Source organism: Callorhinus ursinus, unplaced genomic scaffold (assembly GCF_003265705.2).
Source record: "Callorhinus ursinus isolate GAN/ISIS: 27379988/994484 unplaced genomic scaffold, GSC_fseal_2.0 scaffold1, whole genome shotgun sequence".
NCBI classification, from domain to species: Eukaryota; Metazoa; Chordata; class Mammalia; order Carnivora; family Otariidae; genus Callorhinus; species Callorhinus ursinus.
In genome coordinates, this window is record NW_027397063.1 from 68545147 (window position 1) to 68568377 (window position 23231).

A 23231-nucleotide genomic window follows, 5' to 3' on the forward strand; every position below is an offset into this window, starting at 1 on the left:
AGCTGCTTTCAGGATTTTCTCTTTGCCTCTGAGACTCATAAGTTTTACTATTAGATGTTGGGGTGTTGACCTATTTTTATTGATTTTGAGAGGGGTTCTCTGTGCCTCCTGGATTTTGATGTCTGTTTCCTTCCCTACATTAGGGAACTTCTCTGTTATAATTTGCTCCAATATACCTTCTGCCCCTCTCTCTCCTTCTTCTTCTTCTGGGATCCCAATTATTCTAATGTTGTTTCATCTTATGGTATCGCTTATCTCTAGAATTCTGCCCTCGTGATCCAGTAGTTGTTTATCTCTCTTTTTCTCAGCTTCTTTTTTTCCATCATTAGGCCTTCTATATCGCTGATTCTCTCTTCTGCCTTATTTATCCTAGCAGTTAGTACCCCCATTTTTGATTGCACCTCATTAATAGCCTTTTTGATTTCGACTTGGTTAGATTTTAGTTCTTTTATTTCTCCAGAAAGGTTTCTCTAATAACTTCCATGCTTTTTTCAAGCCCAGCTAGTATCTTTAAAATCAAGATTCTGAACTCTAGGTCTGACAACATTTTAATGTCCATATTGAGTAGGACCCTGGCAGACGGTACTACCGCTTGTTACTTTTGTTGAGGTGATTTTTTCCATCTTGTCATTTTGTCCGGAGGAGAATAGATGAATGAGAGAACAAAATGCTAACAGGGTAAAAACATCCCCAGAAAATATACTCTAAACAAATCAGAAAAGACCTGAAACCAGGGGAGAAGAAAGGGAAAGAGAGAAAAAAGAGAGAGAAAAAAAAGAAAAAGACAAAGATAAAAACAAACAAAAACAGAACAAAACAAAAAAAAAAAATAATATGGTCTAATATGATCAGGCTGGTGCATAAATCAGTGCCACACACTAGATTTTGGGTGTATTTTGGTCTATTAAAAGAAAGTGCCTCCCAAAGTTTTAAAGAAAGACTTATATATGTACAAAATAAGGGTTGATATGATGAAGGATGGAATATGACTGTAAAGATGAAAATTATAAAAAATTTTTTAAAAGGAATTGATAAAAAATGTTGGTTGAAAATGGGAAAAAGAAAAATTCCAAGAAAAAAAGACAGTTAAAAAAATTAACTTTGAAAGACTAAAGAATCATGGTAAAAAAGCCATGGATTCTATGTGCAGTATTCCCCTAGCTCTGGAGTTCTGCCGTTCTCATTGATCGGTAAACTTGGGCTTGGCTGACTGTTCTTGCTGATCTTCTGGGGGAGGGGCCTGTTGCCGTGGTTCCCAAATGTCTTTGCTGGAGGCGGAATTGCCCCGCCCTTGTTGGTCTGGGCTAAGTAATTTGCTCGGGTTTGCTCTCGGGAACTTTTGTTCCCTGCAAGCTTTCGGTATAGCTTTGGAGGATGAGAGTGAAAATGGCTGCCTCCCAATCTCCGCCCTGGAGGAGCCGAGAACTCGGGGCCCCACCTCTCAATGCACCCCCAGAGAAAAGCAGTCAATTACTCCCGTCTCCCCGGTCTCCGGCCGTACTCTGTGCTCACCCGGCCTGTGACCGAGCATTTCTATCTCTGGCACCCGACCTCCTCTGGAGTCTCCAAACCCAGCAGATCCCTGCGGTGCGCTCCGGCACCGCTCCTTTCAGGGGAGGAAGGAGAGTCTCCCTGGATCTGCTGCTTGTTGGGTCCCTGCTGGAGGAGCAGTGGCCCGACTGTGTCGCCAATCACAGTTTATGGCAACCCCGAGCTGAAAGCCCGCTCCTCAGCTCCGTCTCTGCAGCCGGCTTCCCCCGCCCCCATACTTGGGAGCTCTGCAGCCTACAGGCACGCCCCGTCTTTCTGTGACCCTGAGGGTCCTGAGACCACACTGTCCCGCGAGGATTCCATCCCACTTAGCCACTGGAGCGACATCCCTCAGAGGAGCCGACTTCTAAAAGTTCCGATTTTGTGCTCCGCTGCTCTATCACTTGCCAGAAGCGGCTGACGGAGGCCCCCTCCCCCGCCATCTATCCTCCCGAATATCGTCTCGGATTCACTTCTCCACAAGTCCTACCTTCCAGAAAGTGGTCGCTTTTCTGTTCAGAGAGTTGTTGCTATTCTTTCCTTCGATCTCCTGTTGTGTTCGTAGGTGTTCAGAATGGTTTGATCCCTATGCAGCTCAATTCCTGAGACCAGACGAAATCCAGTTCTACTCCTCCACCATCTTGCTCTGCCAGCTAGAAATATTTTTAAAAGACAATATATCATGACTAAGTGGTTTATAACCTAGGACTACAGCCTAGTTTAATAAAAAGTCAATCAATGTAACTTACCCTATAAGTAGGACAAAGGAGAAAATCATAAAATTTATCTCAATAGGTACAAAAAATTAATCAGGATAAAACTCTGAATAAACCAGGAACAAAGGAAAATTTCTTCAATCTGACCATGGGTATCTACAAAATAATCTACTGTTAGCATTATTCTTAACTGTGAAGGACTGAATGCTTCCTCTCTAAGAGTAGGAACAAGGCAACGGTGTCCCTCCTCAAACTTCCCTTGAACTTTTTAGTGGGAGTCTTAAGCAATGCAATAAGGCAAAAGAGAAGAAAAAAGATAAAGATTAAAAAATGGGAAGTAAAACTATTACTATTCATGGATGACATAAGTATTAACATTAAGACCCAATAAAATTCACAAAAAAATTCTCGTAGAATACATGTATTTACCAAGTTCACAATGTTACTAATCAAAATCAACTGTCATTCTATATGCAAGCAATGAACAATTGAAAAATGAAACTTTTAAAATACTATTTGATATATCATCAAGCATTCAAATATCTTGGATTAAAGCTAACAAAAGATGAGGAAGATATCATTGCTGAAAACTATGAAATATTGCTGAAATAAATAAAACCTAAAAATACTGGAGAGATATACTACATATATGGATTGGAAGACAATATTGTTCATACCCTCCCTCCCCAAACTGATCTCTGAATTCAGTGCAATTCCAATCAAAATCTCAGCAGGCTCTTTGAGGAAACTCACATGATAATTTTAACTTTGTAGAGGAATGTAAAGGATCTGGATCACCAAAACAATTTTATATTTGTACCCTGTTGCATTTGTAAAATTCCTGAATCAGAAAGTGACAGTTATCAGAAAATGACCCAGAGTAAGGAAGGCCAAAAAGAGAAATTTGAAAATAAAGATTAATAGCTATCTGTTTACTGTGATCCAGGCATTATTTAGGCACTCGGTGTGTGTTATACCCCTTAGTCCTCACAATAACCCTATGAGGAAGGTATAATTAGGACCTCTATTTTACAGATAAAGAAACTGTGTTAGGTAATTTGTCTGAAGTCATACATCTGTTAGACAACAGAGCCAGAATACAAAGTAAAGGTTTTCAAATAGTATCCATAATTGAAAAGGAATGGATAAAAATGGCATTTACATTCCATACCCTTATCAAAGAGCCAAAACATGTTCACCTTTCCAAAGTATTATCAGGATCTCTAAATAAGAGCTTATGTTTCATTATAAAGTGACACCTTGCTCTTCAGAGTATAGACTAAAAATATTTCCAAAACCTTTCAAAATGGTTGAATGAACAATGCTTTGATGGGGAGATTGAATAACAATTTGAAAGTAGAAATAAAATATTCTGCTAGGGCTAGACTAAATTCCGAGTGATTATTCCCAGCAGTTAATACAGTAAAGAGGATAGACATGGACATTCTCAGACTTCCATTCATTCCAGCAATGTGGGTCCATACATTTAAGAATTTTGAAAGAATCAACTTTTATTACTGTATAAGGATTATTCTCAGAAAAAAAAAAGTCAATAGGCTTTCCCTGTATTAGTAAGAAAAAAATTAAAAAGAGAATATTAATTTCCTTGTTTGCACTGGGAAACAAATTAAATATGTTATTAAATATCCATTCCAGTAATATTTGTTAAGTCTTCCTATAGTGAAACAGGCTAGGAAAGCACAGCTATTGCATTTAAGGAATTCACAGTTTAGAGAGTGAAAAAATGTATATGCCCAAAACTGAAATTACAGTGAATAAGGACTAAGAGAAGGCTGTAAATTGCCAAGGGATAAATGAACTGTGGAAGGCTGGGAAGAGCGCAGTCAAGAGATGGATGCCAGGAGAAGACAATCCTGAAGAAAGTATGATAAATCAATAGCAGGACAAGGAGCATAAATGTATTCTGGATAAGGGATCACCATAAGCAGAGATAGAGTGGCTTAAAAGAGTACAGCATGTTCAGGAAATTGCGAGTAATTCAATATGGCTAAAGAAATATACACAGTAGCTGCACAGGTGATGACATTCAGGAGGCAGAAAGTGAAGGATCTAGAGTTTTATCCTGAAGGTGTGGAACCCCTGGGGTAATCTATTAGTAGCAGATCATAATCAGGCCCAGGTTGGACTCTGGGTGATAATTAAAAGGCTATTGCAGCAGTTCACAAGAAATATGATGTAGACTGAATCTGAAGATAGAGAAATGAGATTGCCATGTAAATTTGAGGATACTTAGGAGGCAGAGGGAACAGAAATGAGCAAGCCATGGAATGTGCAGGAACTGCAGAAGAGAGAGACAGAGCTGACTCAGGGATGTGGCACAGTAAGTAGCTGGATGAACATAAGCCTTGCCAAAGGATGACTGATTTGATCTTCCCTCAAACTGTAGACTTCTATAACTAAATTAAGAGAGGCCAGAGCCCAAGAGAAGTTGAACCTCTAGTTTCTTAATGGGGATTTCACCCATACTTTTGTGAATTAAGCTTCGATAAAATAAGAACAACCCTGAATTTTCTTAGCTTTGACTTCTACCAAATGACAGAATGGCAACCACCAACTTTATTCCATATTCTTAGTTTTACTCAGACCCTGAGATGGTCCATTTTCTTTGTCATAAAGACTCACACATGTAATTCCTTTCTAAACATTGCTCATGATTCTGTCTGACTAATGACCTGACGGTAGGCAAAAAAGAAAGCAAGCGAGCGAGCAAAAGATGAGAAATTGCCACAGGACAGATGAAAGTGAGGTCAAACCAGTGTGTTGAATGAGAACACCTGCCAGTCCACCCTTAATAAGTTATTTTAGAAGTTTCGGGTTGAATGAGCACAAAATCCCCTGCGGAAACAGAAACATCTCCACCCAGAAGGCTCTCTCCTCTTACCACACCCTGGGGGTCTTACTGTGGGCTGATGAAAATGAACTAAGAACTTACATGACTGCACGCTGTTGGCGTCATTTGCATCGAGTCCAGGATACGATGCACAAAGTGATCTTTCCTCACATGTCTGCCTCCCATCCCTATACCTGTTCATACCCTGATCCCATTCACAATCTCAACTAAGCTCTGGAAATCCAGCTTCACACCCGGATGTTGGGCCACTGCCCTTTAGAGAACTCGCTGCCCCTGGGCACCTGTCCCCCTCTGAGGAATACTAGCACAAATGGGTGGCTTATTGGGAATTCCCAGGACCGAGATTCAAGAGACCCAAACCACCATCACCTAATCTTACCTCATTTCAAGTTTCTGTTCCTTAAAATGGGAACAGTCATGACTCAGCCCCTAATGATACTACTACATGCGCAGTGAAAACCAAATAGAATGATGTTATAAAATGGTCCTTGTAAACTTAAAATGCAATACAAATGTGAGGGATTATAATTGTCATCTAACCTTTTTCGGCCAGTTTATACACTTAGTCTGAATTACATCGAGAATACACTTCAGTTTCTTCTTCTGCATTACGAGGGTAAAAATACTGCCTTAACAGAATGGTGATGAGGACAAAATGAATAAACATGTGGAGCACATTGCACAAGTCATGACAGCACTGAACACTGAATAAAAGGTGCCACTCTTGGTAGAGACGTTGCTATTATTAGCGTTACTCCTTCTGATCCAGTCCAAAGCAATTGGTATTTGATCCTAGCCTATCTGCAGGCTCCAAATGCAGACTGTGGAGGAATATAGTACAATCCCACATCATGAGTGGGATGTAGTAGTGGGTTTCTTATTAAGTGGTAGGTGCAGCCCAGGCCATGGCTCTTGCCTGGTACTAGGACAGCACTCCCCACTGCCAATAATAGGGTTTGGTGAAACAGTGAGGCTTAGCTTTTTTAGAACCAGGTCTCTTGGAATGAGGGCTGAGATGGCACCTTGTGTGTATTGTGAACCTTCACTGGCAGTGAGCTGTCCTTTCTGGCCCCTCCCCGAGGATGGGGTAGCTAGAGGCAGGTTTCACTACCTTTTCAGGTGCAGGAGCTGCTTTGTTTGCCCTTGAGTACAGATCCTAGAACCTGAGAATTGGACAGGCCCCTAGATACCATTCCGCTTCATCCATTCACTGCCCAGATGGTGAGATTAGGCCCAGAGAGGAGAAGTGACTTGCTAACATTGTACAGCTTATCACTGGAGAAACCAGGTCGGTCTCCTGACTCTCAGCTAGTGCTTGCTTCCTTTTCTAACCGGCACCCAGTTAATTTGGTCTCTGCTGGCCCCGACCACCTTGTTGTTGGCTTTCTGAGGCTGAGCACCTGGGTGGTTTCTTATCTGAGTCTCAGATAGCGGCCAGCCATGTGGATGGGTAGGGCTGGCTGACTCAGACTTCGGAACACTTTGCGCCTAAGGGGCCAAGGTGTAGTCTGAAAGGAGGGTGTGGGCTCTGGGCACTTCCCCAGAGCTCCTCATTTTGTCAGAGTGGCCGGGTGAGTGAGGGGGAAGAAGCATAGTCTCACCCTGCAGGGCTCCTGCTAATGAGTTCTGGTACATGGAGCAGCTTTGATTACTCACCCAATGAGGATATGTTTGGCCCAGGTAAGCTGAGCAGTAAACTAGGGGAGCATCACTCTGTATGAAAGAAGTGGAAGAGAGCTTTGCTGTTGCAGGGAAAAAAAACCTTGTAATTATCCATGCAGTCATTCATTATGTAAGAGATATTTATTGATTACCTGCCGCTCGTTGGGAGGTGTACAAATGTTCAGGTGTACAAAGGCAAATAATGTGACCCCTTTTTTCAAAAAATGAGAGATGGCAAGTAAAGAGCCAAATTTTACACAGTGAGACACATACTGGAACAGTGGTAAGCACTAGGTGTGCAGAAGTCCCGGGGCGGGGGGACTACGTTGTGTGCGTTTGTGTCGGGCATGTGTGTAGTGTTTGGGAAGATTTTCCTGGAAATGATGTTTGAGCTGAATCCTTAAAGATACAGAGGAGTATAACATCAGAGGTATGAGACAGGATGGCTGCTGTGGGGAGTTAATAATTCAATAAGTGTGGAGCACAGAATCAAAGATAAGGATTGTTAAAAGATGCTTGGCATATCACTATCAACTCCTTGTAGAAATGTTTCATCTCCACTTTGCTATTGAGCAAGTGGAAGCTTGCGGAGATTAAGCCATTCTCCCAAGACTCGAGATACTAAGCACCAAACCATGATTAGACTGGACATTCATTTCGCCTGTGCCTCTTATCCTAGACTCTGAAGGGCATATTTGAACAAGATTATCTACAGGTCTCCCTCCACTTAGACATGGAGAAGTATTTTAGAACTGGAATCTTATTTTCTTATGGAAAGCATGGCATATATGTTGGATAGAGATCCAGGTTTATCCCACAAAAACTACTTCATCCACAATGCACCTATACCTCTGTACCAAAAGAGTCACGGTAACTGACAGTCAAAAGCTGCCAAGTTTGTGTGGGGAAAGTGAACTTCAATTTGGAATGCTTGGGAAACCTCCCCGTCACCCTCCAGAGGTGGGATATGGAGGTCTCTAACCATACTGATGGTTAGGACAGGAGGTGAGAACGCAAAGGAAGAAGATAACCATAGGGCATTGAGGTTCCAGAAAGTGTAGGGCAGAGCTTCTTTTCCAGAACAAATTCCCCAAGGATACCTCTCAACCCTGCCATCTCTATGATCATCTGTCCCTTTCTTCAGTAAACCCTGCTATGACGCTACCCGAACCATGGCGATGATTTCCTCCTCTTTGTTTTGTTTTGTTTTGTTTTAAAGATTTTAATTTTTTATTTGACAGAGAGACACAGCGAGAGAGGGAACACAAGCAGGGGGAGTGGGAGAGGGAGAAGCAGGCTTCCTGCGGAGCAGGGAGCCCGACGCGGGGCTCGATCCCAGGACCCCGGGATCATGACCTGAGCCAAAGGCAGACGCCCAACGACTGAGCCACCCAGGTGCCCCCCTCCTCTTTGTTGACCCATAGTTCCTTTCCCACCAGAAACAAGCACCCCAAAATTTGAAATTTTTTCATTGACCTCCCATGCGCCTTACCTTTTGTTTTTTCAAGCAGAATCTTTGGAGAAAGTAAAAAGTGTGTGATCAGATTCACGTTCATTTGTAGAGCGGCCAGGAATTCTTTTTTGGCTAAGGATCGTGGGCCAGCCTAAGTTTAGTGCCCAGAACAAAAGTGTTTGGTAGATTTTGTCTCATACTTACTGTGAACTTATTAAAAACAAGCCACAGAGTGAGACAGAGTCAGTATGTGGGTGCTTCTCTGTGTCTGTATTCCTGAGGAATCCTGTCACTCTCGGCCTGGACGCCCAGAAACAGAGAAAGGGGGAGGGGAACGAAAACACTAAAGACATGGTTGGCCATGATATTATTGTCCCAACTTTATCTTCCCACTCTGACAATAACAAAAACAAATATTTATCCTATGCCTTAGGATTTTCTGAAAAGTTTGAATACTTAAAAAAATTAAGATATAATTCTTTGGGTGTGAATTATGGATTAATTCAATATAATATTGGGAGAAAACTCAGAGATGCACCAGGGCAACTTATTCATCTTACAAATGAGGAAACCAAGGCACACAAAGAGAAGTCCATTTGTTCATGTTCACAAAGGTAACTAGAGGCGTATCCAGCACCAGAACCCCGAGCCTGCTTGTCCCCAGATAGAACTCCGGTGCAGCTTCATACTTCCGCTGAACCTTGCAGTCAACTGAGCACTTTCTTATTTGTTGTCTTCGTGATTTGTTATTCACAAAACTCTGAGTTTGCCCCACATCAGGTTGGTTAAAGTGATTTGTCTAAAGTCACATAGTTAAATAAACAGATCCCAGATTGCTTAAAAGTCTTATAAATATGGACTTGTGGGATTCCCCAGAAAACATCTAACCCGTGGGTTAGGTTGAGAACTCAAAAATAAATCATCGCTACAGAAAATTCTCCTTTGGGTAGTCCCAGATAGCAAAGAAAAAAAGCCCCCATATCAAAAGTGTAAACACAACTCTTCTCAGAATGACTGTTAAATGAGTCATCTGCTTTTGTTTCTTTAAACTGGCAAAATTTTGCGTAGCCTGTCACATAGCAATTCAGAACTTTAATATTTAGCCCTCTTTTATTGAGACCCAGGGCCTGTTAAGTCAAGAATCAAGAACTCCTTTCTCTGCCTCATATAGAAGCCTGTGATTCCATAATATTTAGACTATTTTGTTGTTGTTTGCTTTAGATCATCATGCCACCAGAAGTCTTAAAAATAATGTGGCTTTCTATAACTTTTTCATTAAAAAATATTCTCACAGACTTTAACTCATTGGGTTTGACTCTTCTTTGAAACAAATGTTGCCATTGTTCTTGCTATTATTATCATTGCTATTACCATCTCCCTGTTGGAGGTAAGAAACAGAAGCCCCAAATCTCAAAGGCAAGAAATGACAGCATAAATCTAGATTTTCTGATTCTAAATCCAATAGGTTAAATATTACTCCTGGAACATTTCAAACAATTTCTCATTGTATTTGCATTAGTCTCATGGAGAAACATATTTTGGCAAATACAGTCCCATAGAGCACTTGCCTATTTAAATAGCAATTTTCTTCTAGGTCAACAGTGGCCCTATAGATTGAGACCATTGGATCATTATTCTCTGTATAATGAAGGCTTTTGCCATGAATACTACAGCTGAAAATTGGTTTCCAAAATGTATTCATAAGTCCTCATCTATCAAATACAACTTTCCAGATATTTTTTCAATTTTAATCTGTTCCCCATTAAACATATGAATTATTATGAAAAAATTTAAAATGTTTCCATTGGCGTATGTTCCTCTAGACAATGAAGATAAAAAAGAAGAGATGATAGAAAAAAATATTTTATTTAAAACTTTCTGAATATTTTACTGTCCCTTTTTAAACTTCTTTTATTATCATTATTCCCTTTCACTTAGTCAGTGTAAGATTTTGTTAAATTTGATATTAAAAAGCCCATGCTTAACCTAATTTAGTTCAGAAAATGAGCTTTTGCCCCCGTGGTTCCAAGCACGTAGATTTATTCTCTTGCCTGAGCAGATATATCTCTGGACAAGTCCTATATGTCATGGATGACAGCTCACAACCAGAGCAGTTTTACCTTCCTAGGTCCACATGATGAATCTGATAGCAACTCATTGTTATGTAGCCTGAAAAAAATACCTTACCAGTGCTGAATACTGGAGTTCATTTCAGCTGCTGTGACTGAGGGCCAGGCTAGGTTGTTTTATGAAGGTCAACATATAACTCCATTCTGGAACTCCTCTCAGAATCATGGAACTTCATTTAACTTTCATAAAACAAAATCAACAGACAGGTTTAAAAATTTATCTCTTTAAATGAAAAAGGAAAATTGTATCTTTATCAGTAACTTTAAAAAAATAGTTCTTTTTTTTTTCTTGTTAGGATGTTTTTCTTTGCAAATAACAGAAAGTCTGTCAAAAGTACAGATCTTCCTCGACTCACGATGGTGTTAGGTCTTGATAAACCCTATAGAAAGTTGAAAATACCTTAAATCAAAATTGCACTCACTACTCCTTACCTACAGAATATCATAGCTTAGCCTCGTCTACCTGAAATGTGCTCAGAACACTTACCTACATTCGCCTGCAAATGGGCAGAATCATCTGACACAAAGCATATTCTATACTGAAGTATTAAATATCTAGTGTAGCTTATTGAATACTGTGCTGACTTCTAACAAATTAAATAAATTAATTTCAATTATCCTAATTTTGATAAAAAGGTTATGAGGAGTACATTTCAGAACTTAACTTGTTTAATAGAAAGAGTACTAATTAGTGATATTCATTCTATAAAGATTATTTTGAATCTTTAACCCATATACACACACAAGCTTGGTTTGTGCTATTTTGAATTCCTGGAATGGCAAATACAGAAAGTCTTTCTTTTTTCTGTTAAGTGTAACCTTTCTTTTTTTAAACCAGAAAAGTGATTATGTTCTCAAATTAACTGACATCAAATAAGAGTGAATCAAATGGTGTACTTAGTGCATGTACCCACTTCCTTCTCACATTTTACACCCTGAGAAATCACTATATGTATATGTGTGTGTGTGTATATATGCAAAATTTAAACATAGAATTATACACAAAGTACGTACATCTATTACATACACAGACTTTGAATCAATAAAAACGAGTTACAGTGCCAAAAAGTAAGGAAGATCCACTTCTGTTGAGCACACACACATATATATATTATACACACATTCACAGATCAGTAAACATAAAAGGGAGTACTACCATAAAAAGTAGAAGTGGTTCTGGATATGTATTTGCCAAGTTTGAAGGTAACAGACTCTTAAGAAAGGAAGTATCCTGAGGCAACCTTTAGGATAATATGTAGAGAGATCTCTCCACATCTCTCACTGCCCAGGCAATAGATAATGCAGTAAAACAGGCTTCTACTCTCAGCAAAAACAGTAGCTATGAATGCTTAAAAATGAGGCACAGGGTGTAGGACCTTGGATGATGTTTACATTATAAAAGAAGAGGAAATCTCCCTATTTGCAATGCCAGATATCGGCATAATCTGACAAATAGCACATTTCTCCCTCTTTTACAATTTTTAAGATAGGCTGGAGAACACAGAAATCATATTCTCAAAAAAGCTAACATTCTTAAATACAAAAATGAAGAGACAGGCTAGAATCAGTATTTGAGAAAAACCATAACATGAGAGTCACCAACTTCAATAGACATGAGAACCAACACTCAAGGAAATAGAGTTCTTAGTGCAAAAACATACTCTGAAAATTATAATTAGTATCTTCAGAGTAATTGATGAGTCAATAACTCTGTTGTGAAAAACTACTAGTTAAATATCTTGAAAATAAAATGTGATTGCCCAAATTAAAATCACAATAAATGGATTGAATAGTAGAATAGCTACAGGTGAAAATAAATCTGATAAATTCTTCCAAAATACAAGGTATATGACAAGGTATATAAGAAAATATAAAAGATAAAGAGAATAGATCCAAAATTTTAATAATCATCTCAAAAGAAATTTAGAAAGAGAGGGGCACCTTGCTGGCTCAGTCAGAAGGGCATACAACTCTTGAACTCAAGGTCGTGAGTTCAAGCCCCACATTGTGTGTAGAGATTACTAAAAAATTCATAATAATAAACAAGCTTTAAAAAAGAAATTTAGAAAGAGAAAAGGAAGAAAATGCAAGGAGGTAACAGCTTGATAACAACAGTTATTGCTATTGCTACTAATGACAAAATTCCCAGAACTGAAGACATGATTCTTCATATTGAAAAGTCTACCAGTTATGTAGCAGGATGAAGAAGGACATCTCCAATCTACACACATGAAAAGCAAGAGTGAAAAAAACCTTAAAATCTTCCAGAGAGAAAAAACAGCCATCCTAAAAACAAGTCAGATCATCAATCCTGAATACAAGAATACAGTTGAGTAATGTCTTCACAATCTGAGGAAAAGCATTTTGATCTTCTAATTCAGTAACTGACTAAACTATTATCTAAGTGTAAGGATAAAATAAATTCACTTCCAGCATGCAAAAACTTGGGAATTTAACATCACAAAACCTCTCTGAAAAGAATTAGTCAATGTAGTCTACAAATAAAAAATAAAACCAAAAGGAAGACGCGAGGTACGAGGAATATGGATGAGCACAAGAATCAATAAACTTAGAATCTAAACAACCATTTCTTATAACAAAAATTAATCCATATTTGAAAGTAAAACCCGAGATGTTCAATAACAGATGTGACAGGAAGCTGGGACTAGGGAAAGGAAAAAATTGAAGGAAACAAAGGTTCTTGAGTAGCTCACGGGGAAGCTAGAGATACTTATCAGATCTACTTCTTAATAAAAATAATGTTATTTTGAGGTGCCTGGGTGGCTTAGTCAGTTAAGCCTTCAACTCTTGTGTCAGGCTCCACACTGAGCATAGAGTCTCTTTGAGCTTCTCTCTCTCCCTTTGCCCCTCCCCACTCATGTGCTCTCTAAATAAATAAATAAATAATGAATGAATGAATAAATAAAACTCTTAAAAATGGTATTGTTTCTGCAAAATTGGTGGTTTATTTTACTTAATTATTCAGAAAACTAGAGTAATAATATAATTACCTGAGATCCCATGACTATAGATAACATTGGATGATAATCATTTCAGACATCTTTTTATTCATAGATATTGACCAAAAGAAAGAAAAAGATGAACACAACACAGAGAAATATAAAGACTTTTTAGAAAAAAAATATGGTCTTTAAGCAATTAATTAATATATCTTCAATATATAATATATATGTATAATAATAAAAAGTGGTAACAATATCAATGAGTGTTCTTACTTAAATTTAGCAGAAGCAACAGAAAGTGAAACGAATCTGAAGTTACTGATGTTTCTTAAAAATGTTTCTTTGTTATAAGAATTATTTTGTTTAAGATTATTCTAGGTTTAAAAACTTAATTATGAAAAAAAAATAAGTGAAGTCATTATGTTTTAACTACATAATTTGAATGTAGACAGGATTGTGACTCCCTTAGCTAAAAAAGAGTAATGTACGAGAACTCTGACAATTAGTGCATCATTCTTCCTCCCAGCTTGTGGTTTCTATTAGTTTTACACTGCTAATGTTTATAAAATATACATTCTGTTCTGCTATCATAATTAGCAAAATTGTTTGGCATTCATTCTGTTTTTAAGTGGAGTCACTGCTTACCAGCAGTCATGTTTTGTTTTGTTTTGTTTTGTTTTGTTTTAATCATGGCTGTTTCATTTCTGAGCTCTTTGATTCCTCCTTTAATTGGCTAGATATTGTCAAGAAATGTTTTCCAAGAGGATCCACATATGCTATACTCCCTGGATTGTTTCATGTGTGAGAATGTCGGCCTGTAAGTGTCTTTATACATGAATGGTATCTTGACTAATAGAATACTCTTTTATTTTTAAGATTTATTTATTTATTTATTTTAGAGACAGAGCAAGAGAGGGAGAGACAGAGGGAGAGTGAGAGAAAGAACCTCAAGCCAACTCTGCACTGAGTGGGGAGCCTGAAGTGAGGCTCGATCTCCTGTGACCTGAGCCATAACCAAGGGTCAGACACTTAACTAACTCTGCTACCCAGGTGTCCCTGGCTAGTTGAATATTCTTTAGTCACAGTTTCTTTTCTTAGAAACCCGAAGGCACTACTCCATTGGAATCCAGAATCGAATGTCATTGGAGCAATGTCTGATTTTGGCCTGGATTTTTATCCCTTGTAATTTGCTCTCTCTAACTGGATGCTAAAACAATTCCTTTATTACTATCTTTCAGATTGTTTTCTGTCTTTGTTCTTTTTCAGAGAGATAAAATATTACAGATACAACTTAGCTGCTTATAATTTCCTTCTTGATTCTATCCCTACCCCCTACCGCCACAGAACGTCTATTTTGACTTTGTGTTTATCAACTCTCTGTAGGCTGCTCTCTTTTTATTGCCCAAATTCCAAATTTTGAGATGTATCCATATTAATGTATATGGCTCTTGTTTATAAGTATTAACTGTACATTCTTTTGATAGATATTGTGTTGTTTCCAACTCTTCACTGATATAGTGCTACAATGAACATTCTAGTACCTGTCTCTTAGGGCACAAATACAACAGCATCTCTTGGAGAGAAGCTGACAAGTCAAAAATATGTTTATTTTCAGCCTTATTAGATATTTCTAAGGTGGTTGTATAATCTTATTTTTCCACCAGCCATGTGGAAGAATTCCTATTTTACCACTTACTCTTAAAATAGTATGTGACATGTAGCGAAGTGCCATATTGGTTTTACTGTTATTGAGATTGAAGTAATATCTACCTCATAGCATGTGTTGAGTTACTTTTTCTATATATTCTGGTTAATATATGTATGACATATTCCTTCAAGTTTTGGAAAAAAATCAGCATAAAAACACAGACCCTGTATATTCTGAAGGGGGTAAGGGTATATTTGATTATCAATTCAATTGTTATTTGCTATTAATTCAGTTTCTGTTTATTCTTTTTCCTTGTTTCATGTTTATTCTTTCTTTCTCAAATTTATAATTAACATGTTTTCTATAGTCATTTCTTTTTAATCTTAATATTTGACAACTTAATATTTAATAATTAATTTTATTATTGAACATTTAATATATCTATTCATTTATTATCCTTAATTATTCATTTATTATTATTTATTAATTTTTTTAAAAGAATTGACCTTTGGTTTTGTTGTTCACTTTCATATTTTAAATTATTTTTGACTTTGGGACACCTGGGTGGCTCAGTTGTTGAGCACCAGACTCTTTTTTTTTGTTTTTTAAGATCTTATTTATTTGACAGAGAGACACAGCAAGAAAGGGAACACAACGGGGGGGGAGTGGGAGAGGGAGAAGCAGCCCCCGCCCCCGAGCAGGGAACCCGATGCGGGGCTCAATCCCAGGACCCTGGGACCATGACCTGAGCCACAGGCAGACGCTTAATGACTGAGCCACCCAGGCACTTGGAGCACCAACCTCTTGATTTCAGCTCAGGTTATAATCTCAGCATCTTGAGATCAAGCCCAGCTTCTGGCTCCATGCTAAGGGTGGAGCCTGCTTAAGATTCTCTTTTTCTCCCTCTTCCATCTGCCCCTCCCCACACCAGGTGCATGCGTGCATGAGTGCATATGCTCTCTCTCGCTCTCTCTCTCAAAAAAAAAAAAACATTTTTTACTTTTACCATTTGTTTTTTCTTCCTCCAATTTCTTTTCTTTTCTTTTTTTTTTTAGTTTTACATGGCTTCTCTTTTGTAGTTTCTTGAATTGTATGTGATTTGCTCATTATTCATAACATCTCAGACTACTTCATTTATTGTTGTGTGTGGGTGTGGGTATTTTCTTACCTAAATGATTTCCAATTTAAATCCACTTTGGTTCAAGAAACATGATGTTGATTCTGTGAAAGCTCGTGCAATTTCCTTTGTGACCAACTGCTTGTACAGGAATGAAGAACTGTTCTAAACAAACTAGTTAATTTTGTCTCCAAATTTTCTATGTTTAGTGCTAAATTTTGTCTGATTGCTGGATTTGTTGTTGATAGATGTGTGATAAAAATCACCCACAGTGGTTATGAATTTGTCCAACTGCCCTTGTGAATGAACTATTTTGAGGCAATATTGCTTAGTAACTACAAGTTGATGATGGCACTCTGTTCTCGATCAGTTGTTGCATTTATCACTATCATTATCCTTGTTATTATGTTGTAGTTGGGCCTTTCTTTTAAAATAGGATAATGATCCACATTTTGTCTTTTAGGAAACATCTACTGAATTACCAGACATATTTTAGGTACAGATCCATCTGTATTAAAAATACTCTTATTTCGGGTGCCTGGGTGGTTCAGTCGGTTAAATGTCTGCCTTCGGCTCAGGTCATGATCCCAGAGTCCTGGGATCGAGTCCTGCATCAGGCTCCTTGCTCTGCGGGGAGTCTGCTTCTCCTTCTCCTTCCCACTTGTGCTCTTTCACTACCTCTGTCTCTCTCTCTCAAATAAATAAAATCTAAAAAGAAAATTAAAAAAAAATACTCTTATTTCATGTATTTCCCAAAGGTGCTGAGAAAGGATTTTATATTACTTAGCAGTCCCAAATCATGAAAATAATTAACTGGGGGAATCCATGAGAGAGTGCATTGGATTAGCAGGACGGTAGTAGTGGTGTTACTGGTGTGTATATACACATGCATGTGTGCATAAATATGATAGAACCTATTGAATCAGGGACTAGATAAGTAGCACTTGGTAGACCTAAAAGCTTTTGAGTATGGTGAGGATATCATGCTAGAAATCATCACAATTTTAGAAAAAAATATTTGTTGTGATAGTTGTAGGGGGAAATCATGGAATAATTGTTGTCTTAGTCCATAACAATTAATTGGCATGAATTGTTATAAAATTTTTGAAAAGCCCCTTTTTTATTCAAGTTAAACCTTTCCATTACAATCCTGGCTGTGGTATTAATTTACTTAAATTCTGATTTCTAGATAGTTCTGCAAACTTCAGTGGTCTCTGTTGGAATTCTCAAGATTTCTGATGAATTTACTTTTTCTGGTATCTATATGCACAGTGATATCTAATTAATTAGTTCAGTAACTATACATATAGTGTTTATTTGAAATGGGACCTTCTCTAAGGCTCTGGAAAGAGGAGAGTAAAGGGGAATATTTTGTGGACTTAAAAAGCTCACGCTTTGGTAGTAAAGACAAATAAATAAGGATAATGCCATCTGGAAAATGGTACAGAAGCACAGAAGAGGTTGGAGTTAATCCCACCAGGGGTTGCTAGAAAGGGGCCTTGGTAAGAGAAGACTTCACAAATGAAATGTCACAGGATTCAAACACTAAAGAATGAGAAAATTTCAGAGAGAGGCTGAGTGAGGGAAATTTCTTTCGTTAGCATGAACTATTTGAGCAGAAGTGAAGAGGGGAACATGCCTCTGTTCAGTGTAGTTGGAGCATGAGGGGCAGAGCAAGAACCGTGATTGATGGAAATAAATACATTAAGAATAATTATTAGTATTTTATCTAATACTTTTTATGATGCTTACTGTCTGCCAGGCACCTTTCTAAATTCTTCGCATATGATAATTTGTTTAAGCCTCAAAACAACTCTATGAGATAGCTACTGTTATCTCCATATTACAGATGAAGGAACTTTTAAAGCTCAGAGAAGCTAAACATTTGCCAAGATCTCAGAGCTAGAAAGTAGTAGAAGTGGAATTAAAATCTAGATATTGGGCTTCAGAGGCAGAGCTCTTAAAGACCTACACTGTATTTCAAGTAATTGCAGAGGGAATTTTTACAAGATCAGCTGCTATCATAGGATAGCATACAGATTTCATTTATTTTTCCATTTCTTTGGCACAAACGATTCCCCTGGGACAATAGTGATTTGTAAGAACCATCCAGATACAAAGGCAGAAGCAACCCAGATGGGAACTGACAAGAACCTTAAAACCTGGCAAAATTATTGTCATTTTTTTAGAGTAGATTATTGATTTTCATTATGAAAAGCTAACCCTTATGTGCCGTGAAAGAGACTGTTAAAATAAGCCCTCGGGAGAAAACCCACAGTAGGCAACGTCACCTGCTCCCGTCACTGTGCAAATGTACACTTGTGAGTTATTTCAGCCCTTACACAGCCCTAAAGCTCTTATGGGCAAATGGTTTTATTTAAAACTATTTAAACCACTTTAACTTAATTCACCATTGTATTCCCGAGTTCTGGCCTACGGCCAGCCTCTTCCCGTCCTAATTTGGTCCCTAGTTGAATTCAAACTTTAAATGTTATGTTCCCAGTGAAGCTCATTCCAGTTTCATTTACATCCTTAGGGACTTAGGAAGAGCTCCTCTCTATAACTTCCCCATGCTTATGTGTGCTGTACTAAAAAATGCAAACAGAGCTTTCCAAATAGGGATCTAGTTAACCTTGTCAACCTGAAGACTCTTTAAAACTCCAAAGTTGATTTTAAGACACTCTGTGTCCCAGAGCTCACATCATTGCCTGTTTCATTTGGCCACTTTGCTGATAACTCAAGGACTCCCTCTTCCATGGGAAATCCAAACCCCAGGTCTCATTTCCAGCCTTTCCATGACTCTGGGTATATCAGTATACTGGAGATTCTCCCCAGGTACTCTACGTTCTTTTTCTTTCAGACTTTATGAATGCTTTTTTTTTTTTTTTTTTTGCCCCTCTGAAATATCTTTGCCCATTCTTCCTACCCCAGATTTTCCAAAATTCTACCCACATTGCAAGCCCCAGCTCAAACACCATTCTTCTCCTGGAACTGTGCTCTTTCTCAGCTTTACCAAAATGCCCTTTTACAGCCTCTAAGAAAGCGTTCATCAAAGCCCACTTGCAACTGCATTAGCTGGTATTAGTGCTTAATAGAGGTGCCCCTTGACTTCTCAAATGTGAGCCCGCTGACAGTGATTCACATAATCTGTACCAAAGCTTTCACAGTGCTCTGTATAGAGCAGAAAAACAAAACAGATGTGCTGAAACGTACGGCTTTATATTTGAGGCTGGAAGGAATAGTGGGAAGATAACCAAAACAACACACACATATACACATACACACCACACACAACAACAATAACGACAATGACACTTGGGTTCAAAACCTGGCTTTACCACTATTATTTTGTCTCTGAGTCACAGGAGAGTGTTTTAGACCATTTCTAAGATCGCTTATAATATTTAGGATTTGTCATTTTATCATGTCTCCACTAATACTAGGCACATGCAATACTGATTACTTCTATCCCCCGCTAATCCAGCTTGAGAAACTCTCAGACTATGATCCACGAAACCTCATCATACAGGGTCAACTAGTGGATCTACACAGTATAGTCTGACATTTCCTGCCATTCTTGGCAATCTGAAGACAAACAACAGCACCAAAAACAACAAAAACCCACTTTTAAATCTTTTTTTTTTTCAGATTTTATATATTTATTTGACAGAGAGAGACACAGTGAGAGAGGGAACACAAGCGGGGGGAGTGGGAGAGGGAGCAGCAGGCTTCCCGCCGAGCAGGGAGCCCGATGCGGGCCTGGCTCGATCCCAGGACCCTGAGATCATGACCCAAGCCGAAGGCAGTCGCCTAACTGACTGAGCCACCCAGGCGCCCCGAAAACCCACTTTTAAAGAGGTTTTGAATGCAGGTTTAGAATTGAAGCCTCATTTCACTGAAGAAGAAACTCAGGTCCAAAGAGGTAAATTATTTTCTTCTGTCACACAAAAAGTTACTAGCAGAACACAAGCAGGCTCTAGCCCTGAGCTGTCATCAACCAGGAAGAGTTTTTTTCCATAGGAACTAAGAATTAAAATATTTAACTGACTTAAAGGCTGAGATGAAGTTAATGAAGAGGAAAAACAAAGAAACAAGGATGTGTTTAGAGCTTCATCTGGGGTACTTAAATGTGGTGGAAGTAATCACTGGGTTTCTGAAAGGCACTATAATTGTAGTATATATGAATTGTAGTTCAAACATGCAGGTGGGCAAGACTTTTAATTTTCTTTATTTTTGTATAGTTCAACCAATTGTATATGTTGAATTCCCATTCTACCAGGTGGTGGAAATGTAATCTAGGTCACTTTCGTGTTTCTCTCCTCTTCTGAGGCTTTCATGTAAGGCCCAAAGGTTCCTGTTTATGCTGCAGCACCAGGAGGTATCTGGTCCTATACCGCCATCTAACCATCAACTGAGACATCCACCAGGAGTTCATGTTCCCAGGTCCACACAGGTCACACCTGTCATCCCTCATCCTCATAGATAAGAAGTCTGATTCTCTATGTGTGTCACATTGCCCCCCAGGTCTTCCTGGGCCACATGGAGCCACAGGAGACTTGGTGAGGTCAAGGCCCTATTTGCATTCATGGAGAGAGCGAGATGGAGTCACTCTTGTCAAGCAATGGCTTGTGTCAAGAGGTGACACAGGCAGCTAAGGACAAATATCACTGAGACCAGCACCGGCTGATGACACACTCAGAACTGATAACCAGCAGAAACAGAGGAGGTCTTAAAGGCCCAAGACTGACTAAATCCCTCTAAAAAGGGAGGATTTTTGCAGCAAACTGTCAGACTCTTCAGACACTGACCCCTCTATGTCTGACCACTTCAAAAAGACAGCTGTCGCCAAAAGCTCTGCCCGACTGATCTCGGAGGAGAACAGAGATCCTCCACTGACTGAACATAATAGGCAGTAAGTGCAGGGAGCTGACCCAGACCTGACTGAGGCCTCACCTCAACTGTGCACCCTCAGCCTGACTTTGCGTTTAGTTTTTATCTTCCTACCCCCTGTTGTAGTTCGTTGGTTGTGTGACTTGTCTTGTGCTTTGCTTTGTGTGAGGCATAAGAAGCCAAGTTAAACATGGGGTGAAATGTCATTGAGTTTGGAATCCTGAACCTGCTTTTCACTGTGCTTATCTTGCTTTATGACTGAATAAAGCGGACATGGGGAAAGACACAGCTCATGGGCGCACCTTCACAGTGTGCTCATAACAATACACCACCCAGTTCTTTCCACATTGGGATTTGCTTCTTGCCCAGGATTTCCTGGAAAGCAAAGCACAGGCCTCTCTACTCTCCAATCCCAAGAATCTATGTGAGGATTCAACTGTCCTCCTCAGGGTTTCCATCTGGGGCAGAGAGAGCAGCAGAGTAACTCAGCTCTCATAATATCTACATATTCATTGCTTTGCGACTCGAAAGGAAAAGAAATATTTTATTTTTTCAACTTTTTAGTTACAGAAAATTTCAAACATACGCAAAAGATAAAATATAATGAACCACGTGTACCTGTCACCCAGCTTCTGCAGTCAACTACTCAAAGCCAATCTTGTTTCATTTATACTCACACCCATTCCCACCAGTGGTATTTTGAAGAAAATCCCAGACATCATACCAATCCATTTGTAAACATTTAGGTAATTTCACGATGATAGGATTATTTCAAAAAGAAAAACATAATACTATTATTACAGAACACCAATAATAATTTTTATTATCAAATATCTATTGAGTATTCACATATTTTACACTTCAGAATCTAAGAAATATTTTGTTTTAAACAGCTGGTTTGAATTGGGATCTAAACAAGAACACTGCATTGCCATTGATTAATATGTTTTTTAAATGTATTTTTATCTACAGGTAATGGCTCCATAAATCTCTGTGCCCCCCCCCAAAAAAGAACAACAAACAAAAAAGTTTTTCCTTGAAGAAACCAGGTGATTTATCCTGTATATTTTCTTCTTTTTTCTTTTTTTTAATTAGTTTTAGAGGTAGCATTTAGTGATTCATCAGTTGCATATAACACCCAGTGCTCATCACATCACGTGCCCTCCTTAATGCCCATCCCCCAGTTACCCCATCCCCCCACCCCCCACCCCTCCAGCAACCCTCAATCTGTTTCCTGGAGTTCAGTGTCTCTTAAGGTTTGCCTCCCTATTCTGTATACTTTTAAGAAATCCTCATCTGTACCCTAGGTGGGGGACTCCCCCACCTCCCACATTCATCAGACATCCTCCTTAATCTCCTCTTCAAACTCCTTGCCATTGCCACCTGTATTTATGTTTGACACCTAAGCCCAGACTGGCATGTTTTAACACAAGACAAACTCATTTCTTCAAGTAAAGCTTAAAACAGGTGTTGCTGAACTTAGTGAACAGTGGCTCTCCTTCATACAGTGATTCAGGACCTAGGATCTTCTGTGCCTCCACCACGTCTAACATTCACCTATTGAGTTTGCCAAGAGTGCCTCTCATTCCAGCCAGCCAGCCAGCCAGCGGCAGAGGGAAAAGGAGCATGGTTTATCCCCTGTGGGGGTGGTTTATATTTTTAATGCGCCCAGCCTGGATATGCTGCCCATCACTTCCACTTACATCCTATAGCCACTCTTAACTGATAGAAGGCTGGACTTTAACATTTTGTTGTGTGCCAGGAGGAAAAAGAAATGGGGTTAGTCTAAAATCAGGTAGTCTCTGCTTCTCTCCAAGGGCTAGTTGTTTAGAAGCACAAAATCCTAAATAATCGCTTTTTTTTTCCTCTCTCATTCTGCTCTGTTATCTCTTTCCCAGCTAATACAGTTAGATTTTTAGATTTACCTAGTTTGACCGGGTAGTATCATGGTGGTAAATGAAGTATTAGGGTTGAAAAAAATAATATCAGTTATAATTTCAAAAATTTTTCCCTCCATGCAATGTAGTATTTTTTAAAACGGGTTTGCGGTATAGTTGAATTGAGTTTGGATCTTTAACCTACCATTTTTTCGTTGTGTAAACTTGGTTATTTTAATTTCTCTGAGCTTTGATTCCCACATCTATAACACTAATCATGTTTTATTTCATAAGACTGAAGTAAAAGTGAAATAAAATAAGCAAAGATTTTAATATAATGCCTGATGTAAGGTAGAATATCCATAAATGGTAGG

The 23231-nt window shown here is 38.7% G+C and overlaps 1 long non-coding RNA gene across 1 annotated transcript in view; it reads right to left on the bottom strand.

Moving 5' to 3' along the window:
- LOC141374724 (uncharacterized) overlaps positions 1 to 10510 on the bottom strand; it is a 16677-nt gene extending 6167 nt beyond the window's left edge. The window contains exons 1-2 of the long non-coding RNA XR_012381843.1: positions 10421 to 10510; positions 2021 to 2183 (exon numbers count right to left, since the gene is read on the bottom strand). This is a non-coding gene — a long non-coding RNA (uncharacterized lncRNA). The remainder of the gene's footprint in view (positions 1 to 2020; positions 2184 to 10420) is intronic.
- Between the last annotated feature and the right edge of the window lie 12721 nt (positions 10511 to 23231).